Here is a 16133-nt window from a genome sequence, read left to right as displayed (position 1 = left end):
CTGACTGGACAGATCCCACGCTTGTCACAAAGCGAAGCATTTCATTGGTCAGCGTTGAAGCGACATGTGAACCAATTGCTCAATAGCAAAAGAAAACTTCTAAAGCCTATTGGTCAAAAATGGATGGTGTCTCGACAAGCGCAAAAATAACTTCCATAAACCAATCAGAAAACTGGGCGTGTCTTTGATTGATAACTGGCCTGTTGATGGGTTTCATTCACGAAAATTTGGTCAGGGCTGAGTAACTGCGCCATTGAAGGATTGGAGATCACAATAGCAGCTCGATCCTATGCAAGGTCACAACAGCATTAAAAGCATATAGAACAGATTAATCAAAGCTTAGTTGTGCTGTAAAATTAGACACCGTTTTATTCATACTTTTTGAGTAGGATCTGGTCTTCATTACACTTTTAAAAATGCGCATCTCGGAAAATCATTCGGCTAAACGCACATTGCATTGTTAAATGTCAGAGGAAATTTGTTAAAAGTAGAAGAATGTACATGAACAAACGATATTTATTCTAATTTGGCAATTTTGGAAGATTGTTTTTAAAAAATCAACAGTATTTTGCTTAAAAGTATTAAATAGCCTGTAGATTTTTTTTGTCTGCCGATTCAACGCTCTGCAGGCACCACATATAGGTCGTTTGAAAATAAAACCATTCTTGGCAGAAAGTTTGGAAACATATTTTCAGGTGCTGGCCATTTAAGGGCTTCCAGTGCACAAGGATTGGGCAGCCTTAGCCTTAGGCTCCCGGGCGACATTTAAAGCTGGTATGTGGTGAGAGTGGGAGGAACGAAAACATATTAGAAATGACAACATCTCGGGTTCAGGATGAGGTTTCTCGTATCCCGCGTGTTTCATTAATTCCAGAGTCCAGTTTTTCTTCCTAATCTCCCCTCTAGTTCCATTAGTGTTACTTAAACCAGCAGCCTAACCGATCAGCCATGGCCCAGGCATTTCTGTACGACCGATCTTTCACTAACATTCGATCAGTAATATTCAGCAATAGACCAGTTGACTAATTCCACTGGAGCTGCGTCCCGCAAGGTTAGACTCAGACTACTTCCTGAACTTTCCCCATAACAAATGAAGCTCGGCCCAGGACAAAGAGGGCCCCAGAAGCTGGAAGCAATTAGCATATCCGCAAGGTGGGCAGGCACGCTGCCACCCAGACCCTTTTCTTAATGCTTTGGTCAACTTGCCTCTTCTCACAAATGGTGAGTGGGCTGTCGGTAACTTGCAGCGTTTACTGTTTAGTTGTTGCCCTCGTATCTCTACGCGGTGGGAAAATGGAGGATACCTGGGCGGCTCTGCGGTTTCAGTGGATAACAGGCACTCATTGCTGGAAATGCAGGAACGGGGCAACCAGTTGCATACAATATGGCTCCATCTTTTCTACTGAGCGATGGAAAATAGCCGGGACTCCAGTCGCTAAGCATCCAGTGCGTTTTAAAACCTGGATGGGGTTGGGGGGGGGGTGGTTATTATGCTCACCTAAGAGGACAGAGAAGCTCATTTTAATATTCTCTTTTAAAAGGCGGCATCTCGGGCAGTGCAGCAGTTTCCCGGTGTAACGCCACAATACCGACTCAGAAACGAGAGTGTGGAGCTGGCGGATAGATTCATCGGGATTGGCAGTGGACCAGATTCACTCTGTCATAAACTTGATGGTATAAATCGAGTAACCTGAGGTTGTTGGAACCAGACTGTAAATTATACCCGTTACAGGATCCCCCCCTGTGTTGTAGATTGGAGACCAGTAATAATGTAAGTGCAGTGGGAGCGAGAACACTTTGATCTCTTTGTGTATCTCCGGGTTACAAGGAATGTAATTGTAATGACTTCTAGTTAACATATTATTGTCCAGGCTGACACCTAAAGTGAAAGCCCCCCCCCCCTGCAAAGAGTATTTCCCTCTTCGACACCAGCCAACCATCGCTTTGAGCAACTTCCCCCAGTGACATGTATCATGGGTTTCGAATGAGTCGACATTCTGCTCTCTCTCTCTCTCTATGGTCACAAAGACGGAGTTACATTTGAGTCCAAAATCTATTGTTACTATCTTTAGTTACATCCAAAATATTGTGTGATAATTTTCAGTGTTTTTCTTTTTCCAGATTTTCAGCTTCCACATGATTTTGGATCCCTTTGCAGTCCTTGCATAGATGCACATACCTTATAGTGTGTGGGAGCAAAATTCCCTCCTTAACTCAGGGCTTTGGCATTGGAAGCTGGAATTGCCAACCCTCTGAACTTGGACTGAAGGAAAACAAATCTGGAGTCGAGACAGGAAAACAGAAAAGGAAGCTTCTTGCAAGCATTTCAACATTACAATTCTAACTTTATTTGTACTGTATATATTGTATGTGTTAATCACTTCTTTTATTACTTTTTGTTAACTAAGTTTTAAGTGAAAATTTAGCAGTGTCACTTGACTTGGAAGCAAAGACTAAGGGGCAAAGTGAACTGATTGTATTTCTGGAATTAGAGATGGTAGTAATCAGATATTTGGCAAATGAAAATGGTGGACTAAATACCCCCCAAGACCAACGTTAAAATATGAAATCGTATTTTCTCTTACAGATAAGTGTAAAAATCTTAAAGATGTAGAAGACCATTCTAATTTCATTTGAAAAGAAAAAAGCCTATATTCCCTCCACTGTAACCTTTAGTGAATTGAGTAAATTCAAGACTTCCTGGCAAAGAAAAGCCTCCAGTTGGAAGTCCTAATGTTATTTTGTATCCATTAAGAATGTGTGCCTCTTTAATATAAATCACCCTGTTAGATTAGCATTTCCATGTCTTATATACGTCTATAACAGCATTTTTCTTTGTTCTAAGCTGTAAAGGCTGGGATTGAAAATATAATAGAAAGCACAATGTTTTTGTGACTTCCATGTTGAAATTGAAATACTTGCCGCTTTATTTTTGCCAGTTTCAGGAAGAACCCATAGTAGACACACCTGAAGTCGTGGAGTCTGAAGCTTGACTCCATGCACACGAACACACCCTCCTTCCTACAATTGTAATTTGGGCTCTGTACAATCATGACACTTCCTGTCACAGAGCGACCCTTGAAGATCTATATTTTTTCCTGAACACTCTGATTGAATATGCATTATTCAGATACATAAAGTGTAAAAGAGGTGAGTGTGGATTTTGGGCTGCTGGGGGAGTAGTAATGAGGGGACAATGTAATTGTGGATGGACTGAATAAGTATTTTACATCAGTCTTCATTGTGGAAGACAATAGCAATACGGTGGAAGCTCCAGGTGTCAAGGGGCATGGAGAGTGTGAAGTTACCGTAACTAGAGAGAGGATTCTTGGGAAACTGAAAGGTCTGAAGGTAGATACACCCCAGAGTTCGGAAAAGGTGGAAAATTGCAAATGTCACTCCACTCTTCAAGAAGAGAGAGGGGCAGAAGAAAGGAAGCTATAGGCCAGTTGGTCTGACCTCAGTGGCTGGGAAGATGTTGGAGTCAATTATTAAGGATGAGGTCTTGGAGGCACATGATAAAATAGGCCATAGTCAGCATGGTTTCCTCAAGGGAAAATCTTGCCTGTCAAATCTGTTGGAATTCTTTGAAGAAATAACAAGCAGGATAGACAAAGGAGAATTGGTTGATGCTGTGTACTGTATTTGGATTTTCAGAAGGCCTTTGACAAGGTGCCACACATGAGGCGACTAAACAAGCTATGAGCCCACGGTATTACAGGAAACATTCCAGCTCATGAAGAAGTGGCTGATTTACAGGATGTAAGGAGTGGGATAAAGGGAGGCTTTTGTGGCTGTCTGCAGGTGACTAGTGGTGTTCCACGGGGTCTAGGTTGGGACCAATTATTTTTACGTTATATGTTAATGATTTGGATGATGGAATTGATGGTTTTGTTGCAAAGTTTGCAGAGGATATGAAGATAGATGGAGGGGAAGGGAGTTTTGAGGAAGTAGAGAGGCTACAGAAGGATTTCGACAGATTAGGGGAATGGGCAAAGAAATGGCAGATGGAGTACTGTCTGGGGAAGTGTCTGGTCATGCACTTCAGTAGAAGAAGTGAAAGGGATGACTACTTTCTAAATGGAGAGAAAATACAAAAAAATGAGGTGCAAAGGGACTTGGGAGTCCTTGTACAGGATTCCCTAAAGTTTAATTTCCTGGTTGAGTTTGTGGTGAGGAAGGCAAGTGCAATGTTAGCATTCATTTCGAGAGGACTAGAATATAAAAGCAAGGATCTAATGTTGAGACTTTATAAAGCACTGGTGAGGCCTCACTTGGAGTATTGTGAGCAGGTTTGGGCCCCTTAAGTATTAGAAAGGATGTGCTAAAACTGGAGAGGGTTCAAAGGAGGTTCATGAAAGTGATTCCAGGATTGAACGGCTTGTCATATGAAGTGTTTGATGTTTCCAAGGCTGTATTCACTAGAGTTCAGAAGAATGAGGGGTGACCTCATTGAAACCTATCGAATGGTGAAAAGCCTTGTTAGAAAGGATGTGGAGAGTACATTTCCTATGGTTGGAGCGTCTGAGATCAGAGAACACAGCCTCAGAATACAGGGGCGTCCTTTTAGAATGGGGTTAAGGAGGAATTTCTTTAGCCAGAGAGTGGTGAATCTGTGGGATTCTTTCCCATAGTTAGTTGTAGAGGCTAAGTCTTTTTGTATGTTTAAGGCAGAGGTTGATATATTCTTGATCGGTCAGGGCATGAAGGAATATGGGGAGAAGGCAGGAGATTGGGGCTGAGAGGAAAATTGGATCAGCCATGATGAAATGGTGAAGCAGGCATGATGGGCCAAATGGCCTAATTCAGTTCCTATATCTTATGATCTTATGATAATCCTACCCAATCCCATGAGTATTTGACATCTATCAGACTTGTCAACTGTGATCTCGTTCCTAAATGGGCAGAGATGATAAAGGGGAAACCTTTGTGTATATAAACAGTGCAAGTCCCTGAGCTTTTTGTACCTAGTAATTTCTGGTAGGGACATGTTCAGCACAACTTTGTGGGCCGAAGGGCCTGTATTGTGCTGTAGGTTTTCTATGTTTCTATAACACCAGTAAAAAGGAGTAGTTGTAGGAGAAGGCAATTAGGCCCTTCCCATCTGTTCCTCCATTTTGTAGATTGGTGGCTAATCTTTTACCTCAACACCAATTGCTGCACTGACCTTGCACCCTTTGAGTTTCTTAATATCTAAAATTACTACAGTAATAGAGACAAAATATTGGAGTAGACAGACCCACACATAAAGTTCATATTGACATCCTTCACATAACCAAGTTAATGGACTTTGTTCCTGCCGTGGAACAGTTTCTAGGCCCTATATTCTCTGATTTTTTCCCTCTGGAAGTCAGATCACTGTTGCAGCATCTTATTCTTGAAAATTTTCAGTGCTCAACATTTCTCTCATTCCTTAGGACCAGACCTGGTCACAGTTTCCCTTTTCTATGTACTAAGGGATTTGATTTCAGCTAAACTGCACATTGTTGAAAAAAATTTGATTCAACTTGAGCTTCCACATAAACACTTTTCCATATATCAAAGAGAAAATAAGTTGCAAATAGGCACAGTATTTAGAATGTGGCTTGGAAGGTAATTTGTTTTAGAAACTATATTTGGATTTGGGCTTGTTTGCAGTTTCATTACAACAGCTGAAAATATTATTGCAAACAAGAACCACATTAATCAGTGTATATATTAACAAAACTGTTACTGAATTGATGTAAACTGAAAATGTCTCAAAAAATCTGTTTACAAACATTTTATAGTTAAGATATGCAGAAACTATTCTCTTGATGAAAGTTAAAAATTCATTCAGAAACTTTTTTTTTAATGATTGTTTATATCCTTACAACCAAAAGATTAATTTTAAGTTGACTAACTTGTCAAACTTGAAGGCTAGGTACAAAGTTAATGTACTGGAACAGATGGATCTTGGAGACCAGGTCCATAGATTCCCGAAAGTTGTCATGAAAATTGAATGAGTGTTTAAGAAGGCCTACGGTGTGTTGTCCTTTATTGGTCAGGGGACTGAGTCCAAGAGTCGTGAGGTTACATTACAGCTCTATAAAATTCTGGTCAAACCACACTTGGAGTATTGTGTTCATGCTCAACATTTATGAGACAGCACTTGGAGTCCTGTGTATAGTTTTGATCACCATGTTGGATGTTAGGATCATCTTCATCATTATGTCCCGTATCGTATAACGTGGGTGATTCTTCACCATCTACACCTCGGACTTCAACTACAAGAGTCTTGCCATCTTCAGAAGTTTTCTGATGACTCTGCCGTAGTTGGATGCATCAGCAGGGGAGATGAGGCTGAGTACAAGGCTACGGTGGGAAACTTTGTCACATGGTGCGAGCAGAATCATCTGCAGCTTAATGTGAAAAAGACTAAGGAACTGGTGGTGGACCTGAGGAGGGCTAAGGCACCGGTGACCCCTGTTTCCACCAAGGGGTCAGTGTGGACATGGTGGAGGATTACAGATACCTGGGGATACGAATGGACAATAAACTGAACTGGTCAAAGAACACTGAGGCTGCCTACAAGAAGGGTCAGAGCCGTCTCTATTTCCTGAGGAAGACTGAGGTCCTTTAACATCTGCCAGACGATGCTGAGGATGTTCTACAAGGCTGTGGTGGCCAGTGCTATCATGTTTGCTGTTGTGTGCTGGGGCAGCAGGCTGAAGGTAGCAAACACCACCAGAATCAACAAACTCATTCATAAGGCCAGTGATGTTGTGGGGGTGGAACTGGACTCACTGTCGGTGGTGTCTGAAAAGAGGATGCTGTCCAAGTTGCATGCCATCTTGGACAATGACTCCCATCCACTCCATAATGTACTGGTTAGGCACAGGAGTACATTCAGCCAGAGACTCATTCCACTGAGATGTAACACTGAGCGTCATAGGAACTCATTCCTGCCTGGGGCCATCAAACTTTACAACTCCTCCCTAGGAGTGTCAGACACCCTGAGTCAATAGGCTGGTCCTGGACTTATTTCCACTTGGCATGATTAACTTATTAGAATTTAATTATTTATGGTTTTATATTGCTATATTTCTTCACTATTCTTGGTTGGTGCGGCTGTAACAAAACCCAATTTCCCTCGGGATCAATAAAGTATGTCTGTCTGTCTGTCTGTCTGTCAATTGTGGTTGCCTCATTATAGGAAAGATGTGGGAGCATTAAAGAGGATGCAGAGGAGACTTACAAGGATGTTGTCTGGATTAGAGAACATGTCTAATGTGGAAAGCCAGTACTTTCCTCTTTGAAGTGAAGGAGGTTGAGAGGTGATCTGATAAAAGTGCATAAGATTATAAGGGACACAGATAGAATGGTCAGCCAACACTGTGTCGCCAGGCAGCAATGACTGAGGAAATGCTTTAAAAGGAGTGGAGGAAAGTGTCAGGGAGATGTCAGAGCAACGCACACAAAATACTGGAGGAACTCAGTGTGCCAGGCAGCATCTGGGAAAAGAGAACAATCGGCACTTTGGGCCGAAACCCCACAGCGGTACTGAAGAAAAAGATGATGAGGGATGGAGATAAAAGGTGGGGGCAAGGGAGAGAGAAACACAAGATGGTAGGTGAAACGGAGAGGGGGAGGGATGAAGTAAAGAGCTGGGAAGTTGATTGGTGAAAGAGATACAGGGCTAGAGAAGGGGGAATCTGATAGGAGAGGACAGAAGGTCATGGAAGAAAGAAAAGGGGGGACGAGCACCAAATGGAGACGATGGGCAGGCAAGGAGATGAGGTAAGAGAGGGTAAAGGGGATGGGGAAAAGGGAATGGTGAAAGAGGGGAGGGGATTACTAGAAGTTTGAGAAATCGATGTTCATGCCAACAGGAGGCTACCCAGACGGAATGTAAGGTGTTGATCCTTCAACCTGAGTGTGGCCTCATCATGACTGTGAAGGAGGCCATGGATAGACATATTGGAATGGGAATGAGAAGTGGAATTAAAGTGGGTGGCCACTGGAAGATCCCACTTTTTCTGGCAGGTGGACTGTACGTGCTCAGCAAAGAAGTCTCCCAGTTTTCATTGGGTCTCACCAATATACAGGAGGCCACACTGGGAGCACCGGACACAGACGGAGCATAGGTAAGCAGTGAAGCCATCTCGCAATTCCGTCTGGGTAGTCTCTGACCTGATGGCATGGATATCGATTTCTCTAATTTCCGGTAATATCCCTCCCATTTTCCCCCTTCACCATTCCACATCCCCTCTTCCCTCTCTCACCTTATCACCTTGCCTGCCCCTCTGGTGCCTCCTTCCCCCTTTCTTCCATGGCCTTCTGTCCTCTCCTATCAGATTCCCCCTTCTCCAGCCCTTTATCTCTTTCACCAGTCAACTTCCCACCTCTTTACACCTCCCCCTCCTTATTTCACCAATCACTTTGTGTTTCTCCCTCCCCTCCCCCCCAATTTTAACTCTACCCCTCATTCTTTTCTCTCTCCAGCCTTGCCAAAGGGTTTTGGCCGGAAACATTGACTGTACTCTTTTCCATAGACGCTGCCTGGCCTGCTGAGATCCTCCAGCATTTTGAGTGTGTTGCTTGAATTATCAGCACCTGCAAATTTTCTTGTGTTTGTCAGGGAGATGTCAGAGGTTGGTTTATTACCTGGAGAGTTATAATTGTCTGCAACACACTGCTTGGGGTGGTGGTAGAGGCTGATACAATAGGGACATTTAAAGATGCTTTGTTAGGTTCATGGATGAAAGAAAAATGGAGGGTTCTGGGTCATGTAGGAGGAAAGGGATCATGGGGTAGGTCTATATAGGTTAGCACAGCATTGTGCTGTCTATATTCCTCAAATTAAAAACAATGGTAAGAGTGATTTGTGACTACGGTGTAGCTGTAGAGAAATACTGTTTCAAATAATATAAACTATCAGAAATTTAATTTGTACTTAAACGCCTGTGACATTCAGCTGAGCTTTGGAGAATTTCTTTTGGAGAGAATCAAAAACTAAAACAGTTTAGCAAAAGCTTTAAGTCATCAAAGAATGACTGATTTAAATGATCATGCAGCTTGGTGATATTCTAGTTTGATATCTGTTGCAGTTCAACAGCCAAGGATATTGAACTTACTGAGTGTTTTAGGTTTTGTTTTCAAATTGCTTCGTAGCTTTACCCACACTCTTTGTGAAGTTTGCCTGTTCGCTATTCTTTCCGACATTTCCTTATTGACATACCCGTTCAGCATTTTCACCCTGCGTACACACCCTCAGTGGTCACTTTATTAGGTACACTGGTACACCTGCTCGTTTATGCAAGTATCTAATCAGCCAATCATGTGGCAGCAACTCAATGCATAAAAGCATGCAGATGTAGTCAAGAGGTTCAGTTGTTGTTTAAACCAAACATCGGAATGGGGAAGAAATGTGATCCAAGTGACTTTAACCGTGGAGTCATTGTGCCATGCGGAGTGTCCTTGTTAATGAGAGAGGTCTGAGGAGAGTGGTTGGACTGGTTCAAGCTGACAGGAAGGCAACAGTATCTCAATTAATCATGCATTACAATAGTGGTGTGCGCAAGAGCATCTCTGAACACTTTGAACCTCGAACTGATGGGCAGAAAGCCACACCGGGTTCTACTCCTATCCCTAATAAAGTGGCTACTGCATGTATTTTGCTCCTGGGATATTTCCTTTCATTCTACAACTCAAATTTAATGGTTAAGTTTTAAGTAGCAATCATTTGTTGAGCTATATCAAACTGTGTTTGGAAGGCTTACATTATCACTTTGAGGTGTTTGGGCAAGCAAGATATCACTTGTAAAAGGTGTATTGACTATTACAGTGGTTTTATTTCATAGTTAATCCTTTTTTTAGCTCCTGTTAATCAAATGTTATTTTGCATTCAATGGAAATAAGATTAATGAATTTGTATTTGCCTCTGATTAATTTATCATGTTTCTGTAGAATGGTCACTAAATTGCCCAGTTTTCAATCCGAGAACCTCCCTAGTGTGTTTTAAGCCTTTTCTGCTTGCCTAAAACTTGCACTTCATTATATCAGAGTCTTGACTTTTATCTGGGTGGGAAGTGGGAAAGGATCTGATGAGGAACCTACATTGCTCATCTCTTCTCTCATGTATATCTTGATGAAGTAATTGTTCAGGAATTGTTATTATCTTCATGTCACAAAATACTCATCTATTTTTGTGGTCTGATGACACTGTATTGGAATAGCCTGAAATAAATATTGAAAGTACTGTATAAATTGTATGAATAAGCCAGCATGATATAAGGATGTATTTCAGAGTACTCCAAACACTCTGGTTAACACAGCAAAACATTTGACTTTTATACAAGAAACACTGCAGCAAACAGAACCTAGCCCCTTACTGCATGAAATCACGGGCTGCACAGTTCACTGAGCTGAGTTAATCCGTCACAGTGCCATAATTGACCCTGAACTTGGGTGCTGTCTGTGTGGAGTTTGCATGTTCTGCCGATGACATGTCAATTTCTGCTGAGTGCTCTGGCTTCCTCCCATATCCCCAAGAAGTGTGGAAGTGGGTTAAATGGCCATTGTAAATTTCCCTCGGGTGTATGGCGTGGTATAATCTGGGGCATGTTGATAAGATTGGAGGGAAAAGAAAATCGGATTAATGTGGTGTTAGTCTAACTGGCTGGTTGATGGCTGGAGTGGCTCCATGAGCTGATAGGCCTGATCCGTGACTGCCTCTCTGTCTGTGATGTGACCTCATGGCAAGTATCACAAGGTGCTTAGCTGTCTCTCTCCCTATTGAGTGGGTAGCTTGGTCTTGAAAGTACATTGCTTCAGGCTGCTAGTTTGGACCTTGTGCCCGGGCAGTGTGCATGTTGGTGTGGTGCACCCATATTGTTCTGAAGGAGCGCAGGCTCAGAGATTCTTGTTATACTGCGGATGACAGGAAGGTTGGTGGTGTAGAAGGTTGTCGTAGATCATAACAACACTGATGGGATGCATACCTGGGATGAGACTTAACAGATGGAATTTAATCCTGAAAAGTTTGAGGTGATGCACTTTGGAAGATCAAACTTGAAGGCAGAGCACAGGGTAATGGCAGGGTTCCTAGCAGTGGAGAAACAAAGGGATCCTGGGGTCCATATCCATAGATCCTCAAAGTTGCCATGCAAGTTGATCAGGAGGTTAAGAAGGCATATCGTGTGCTCACCTTTATTTGTCAAGGAACTGAGTTCAAGTATTGCAAGATCATGTTGGAACTCTATAAGCTCCGGAATATTGTCACAAACAACAGAAAATCTGCAGATGCTGGAAATCCAAGCAACACATACAAAATGCTGTATCTAAGTACCAGTATACAAAAGTGTGGATCTGGTGAAGGATAAAGTAGTATACAGGTCCATTACAGGTGGTGGAGCGAGAATCCCAGAGTTGTGGAAGTGACTGGGATAGGGACACCAGGTACCTCCTCATGGCGGAAAACGTGGTGTGTAGAATGCAGTGGGAGAGGCAAATGGAGAAACAGTCAGTTGAATGTGAGTACCTGGGGTCCTCAGAGGGTCCATATCAAGAAGCTTGGAAATAAATCTGGAAACTGTGTGGTACAAGCTGGCGGTGAAGGCATGTTCCCAGAAAGGATACGTGGCTGTAGTAGTGGGTATGGGTAAGCATGTGGTCAAAGAGTCAGGGAGCAACAGAGATCACAGAGGGGGAGCAGTGAGAAAGGGTTTCACCAAACTCCCATCGAAGGGAAGATCTAAGCTTCTTCGGGGTAGGCATCCCTGGAAGAGACTACTTGGAATATTCAGTTCTAGTCACCTCACTACAGGAATGGTGTGGAAGCTTTAGAGAGGGTTCAGTGGAGATTTACCAGGATGCTGCCTGGATTAGAGGGCATGTCGAATGAGGAAAGACTGGGCGAGCTAGGGATTTCCTCTTTGGAGCAAAGAAGGATGAGAGATGAATTGATAGAGGTGTAAAAAATGATAAGAGCCACAGATACAGTGGACAGCCAGCATCTTTTTCCCAGAGTGAGCAGGCATGATTTTAAGGTGATTGCAGGAAAATATAGCAGAGATGTCAGAGGTAGATTTTTTCATAAAGAACATTAAGTGTGTGGAACGCAATGCCACGGGTGGTGGCAGAAGCAGATACATGAGAAACTTCTAACAGACTCTTAGACACACAGATGATGGCCCTACATTTTTCTCTGTGGGAGGGATGCGTTAAAATGATCTCGGAGTAGGTTAAAAGGGGATGAAGGGCCTGTGCTGTGCTGCTTTGCTCTATGTCCCGTACTGCATGCTGAAGCTCAGAAGATTGGCAAGTCTAATGACTCCTTTAACACCTTGAAAACCTGAGTGTCAGAAATCCACCGAGGCCACAATTGTCATGAATCTGTCAGATTAATGAGGCAAATATTTTCCTAATTAGCAGCAGTTTCTTCAGCATGACACTTCAATCATTTCATTCCCAGTCTTCAAGGCTGGATCTCTAATTCCTAGTTGCCTCTAACACATCATATTTCTTTTGTATGGTCGGTCAATTGGGTTTTTCCGGTGGGTGTAAGTTAAATAGTGAAGTTCTGCCTGGTTCAGTTGTGGTGAACACCAGAGCTTTGCAGAAGGAGCTAGGAAAGTGTTTGTCTCTGTGGGGATTGTTCTACTCTTGATAGGTTGACTGGTCTTTTCTGTGCTATAATGCTTCAGCAATTCCACCCAAAACTTGCAGTCACATACTGTTTAATGTAGTTCAGAGATTCAGTGGAGTATTATCTATTGGAAAAAAACTCGATGACTGAAGAGTGGTCAAAAAGACAGATCTTTGAGAGCTTCCTAAAGGGGTAAAATGTAGATATATGGGAGGGAATTCCAGAACTTGGCCCTTAGCAGCCGAAAGACAGTGGCAACATTGAAGTTATAATCTGAAGGTTGCATAAGAAGCTCATGTTGGATTGTTGGACAATAGGTGATTACAGGGATAAAAAGCTGCAGTACAGTGGAGGAGACTTGAGAGGACAATTTCAAAATGACCGTATAGGCCAGGCACCCACATGAAGTGGAAGGGCTGATCGTATTAGGAGATGGGCAAACTGCTTTTGTACAAGCTCATGTTTGGAGAGAGGGTGGCCAGAAGTACTGTTCGTTGGAAAAAGTCAAGCCTAGAGAAGAGTTGATGATCAGGGCTTTAGGAACGAATGAACCAAAGATAGGGTGGGACTGCATGTGTAAATGTTATATAATCTTAATGTGCAAATGTTATGTAATCTTAGCGAAGGCTTAGACTTCCTGATCCCATCCAAATGAAATACGACAGTATTGTGAACAGCCAGTTTCAGACCGACTTCAAGACCAGGAATGTGGTGTGAAGCAACAAAACAAAGTTAAAGACAGGGACTGAAGATGGATGCTTTAGTCTTCCCAACATTTATTTAGAAGAAAAGTCTGTTCACCTAATAAGACCATAATATATAGAGCATAATCAGGCTATTTGGCCCATCAAGTTTGCTCTGCCATCCCATTATCATTGATTTATTATCCTCAGAACTCAATTCTCCTGCCTTCTCCCCGTAACCTTTGATGCCCTTACGAATCAAGAACCTATTAACCTCTCTTATAAATATACTCAATGATTTGGCTGCCACAGCTGTCTGTGGCAATGAATTCCACAGATTCACCACCATCTGGCTGAAGAAATTGCCCCTCATCTCTGTTCTAAAGGGACACCCTTGTATTCTGAGATCCTAGACTCTTCCACTGTTAGAATCATCCTCTCCACTATATCTAGGCTTTATACTTAATAACTGGCAATTAATTTGTTAGTTTAGACATAGTGAGGATGGTGGTGAGGTAGATGTGGGTATGCAAATGGAAACTGACATTGTTTAAAAGTGATGTTGCTAAGGGGAATTGTAAGATCGGAGAGAGCAAGCGAGAATTGTTAGGGAAATCCGCAGGTAATGGAATGAGTCAGGGAGATCAGTCATTGCTGATTACCCTTGACTATGACTGAACGGAGAAGACTGGAATCAACCTTCAAAGGTGTGCCATGGTTCAGCGGTGTGGGAGAAAGATGGTAAAATCAACTGAGTTAAGATGTAGTGAGCGGGTTGAGAAGGAAAAAAAAGACATAGGTTAACTTTGCTGTAACAATTCATTTCAATAGTTGCCATGGTCCAGAGCTGTTTTGATGTTGTGCTAGGTTGGATCAAGAACCCAGGTAGAAGAATTTGGTTGAGGATTTCTGGAAAGGAGGACTGCCAATTTCAGTGGCTACTGGACATTCGGGTTAGAAACCAGAGGTCCAAAGGTTGTTTATTTAGGCAAGGGAAAGACTTGAAAGAGACACAGCATGTGAGAAGAGAGAAGTGGATAATTAACATAGGAGCCAGAGAAGCTAGGTAGGTGGTCATCAGTTTAGTACTGAGATTGCCCTGAGGGTTGAAGAGGAGGAGGAGGAGGAGGAGGAGGAGGATTAGACTTGAGCAAATTTTAAAATTACATGATCTATATCTATTGTGTTAATTGTTTGAGGGAAATTACATTAAAATTTCATTAAAGGTTGCATTTGCTCGAGGCACAAGATGGAAAACAACAATATGAGGCACCACAAGCTTTCCACAAATTGCCCTTTATTGGAATATGTGACATTAAATCAATAATAGTCAACACTTCACCTCAGTGGCTTTTAAACCAATTCCAGCTAGATTTGTAGCATCCACTCAGCTCAGGCACCGTTATTATTTCATCTCTTTTGTTTAATTTCACTCTCCTTACTCTAAGGAAGGTCTGTGGATACCTGTTTCCCATTTGTGATCCATCCCAATGCCGTTTGTTCATTTGTGAGCTCTGAGAGTGAAGGTCATCATGTTTGCTGGTTACCGGGGGTATCATTAGAAGGCGAAGAAGGTGGGCAGAAAATTATTGTGTGTTTTATCTTTCCTCTTCACTGCCTCAAAACCCAGTAGATATTTGATGCTACTCCCAACTCTCTGCCTCAGCAGTGTGAGGCCATGAATTTTAGGAATGCGGTGGTGGCAAACAAGATTGAGGTGTTGCTACAGGCAGCTAGAGGCTGAGTAGTAATCCGAGGCCACGGTGCAGACTGCGGGCTTTCAATTATGAAAGTAAGAAATGCGCAGAGGCTGCCCTTGGTGTTGCTCCCTGTAGTACGGTGTGATAGCAGCATTGGGAGCATCAGTGAAACAGCCAATTCTGAGCTCCCTCAGGGGGAGGTGAGAATCTTGATAATAAGTTCCCCTTTTTCTGCCATTTCCAACTGACTTTAGATTTAAGGTAGCTCTGAAACAAGTAAGTGTTGAGAAAACCCAGCTTCAGCGTGTGAAGCCAAAGAGTGGAGAAATTGCTAAATTGACACTTTTTAAGAAATGCACTCCTCAGAGTCATCAAGTATACAATGGGTGCAAAACGTCGCTGTGACAGTGAGGACAAAGCAACGTCTTATTGGTGGCAGGTCAAAGGCTTTTAAATGACTCCCATCTGCTAACCTGATAGTATTCCTCTTCACTTTGGCCACCTTCTTGACCGATTTCCGCAGCTGAAAGGGTGCTGACAATGACTGAAATCAATGAGTAGTATCGAGTACCTCTTCTTCATTAATGCTCTCTGCCAGTCAGAGTCACAGTTGGTATTAGGAAATGGTGATCAAATCTATCCTCCTATGATTCAGCATCCTCTTCTTTTTCCTGTACCCATTGGCCTTTCTGCTTCTTTTTTTGAACCCAGCTTTATGGTTTCCTGAATCCCTTTTTCCTTTGATTTCCTGGGCTCTATTTACTTTTGTGTTCTAGATCTGTAACGTAGCACCACTGACATTCAGGTTTCATAAACACAGGTAATAGTCAAAGTAAGTTTATTATCAAAGTACATTTACTGTATGGCACCAGGTACTACCTTAAGAGTCATTCTCTTGCAGGCATTTACAGGAAAAATTACAATAGAATTTATGCTCTACATAAACAAAGACTGACCATCAATCGCTGTGCGAAAGAAGACAAATTGTGCAAATAAAAAATTAAGTAAATAAATAATACTGAGAACATGAGTTATTGAGTCTTTGAAAGTGACTCTACAGGTTGTAGAGTTGAGGTGAGTAAAGTTATTCCTGCTGGTTTAGGAGCCTGATGGTTGCAGGGTAATAACTGTTGCTGAACCTGG

General features: G+C 42.4%; 1 long non-coding RNA gene across 1 annotated transcript; it reads left to right on the top strand.

Moving 5' to 3' along the window:
• The first annotated feature begins 780 nt into the window (after positions 1-780).
• LOC140728317 (uncharacterized) lies at positions 781-7405 on the top strand. Its single transcript, XR_012099047.1, has 3 exons — positions 781-1221; positions 1542-1771; positions 2122-7405. It is a non-coding gene; the product is annotated as an uncharacterized lncRNA (long non-coding RNA).
• The last annotated feature ends 8728 nt before the right edge of the window (positions 7406-16133 follow it).

This window comes from Hemitrygon akajei, chromosome 5 (genome assembly GCF_048418815.1).
Source record: "Hemitrygon akajei chromosome 5, sHemAka1.3, whole genome shotgun sequence".
NCBI classification, from domain to species: domain Eukaryota; kingdom Metazoa; phylum Chordata; class Chondrichthyes; order Myliobatiformes; family Dasyatidae; genus Hemitrygon; species Hemitrygon akajei.
Note: the sequence above shows the minus strand (reverse complement) of the source record. Positions and strands in the feature narration are given on the sequence as shown.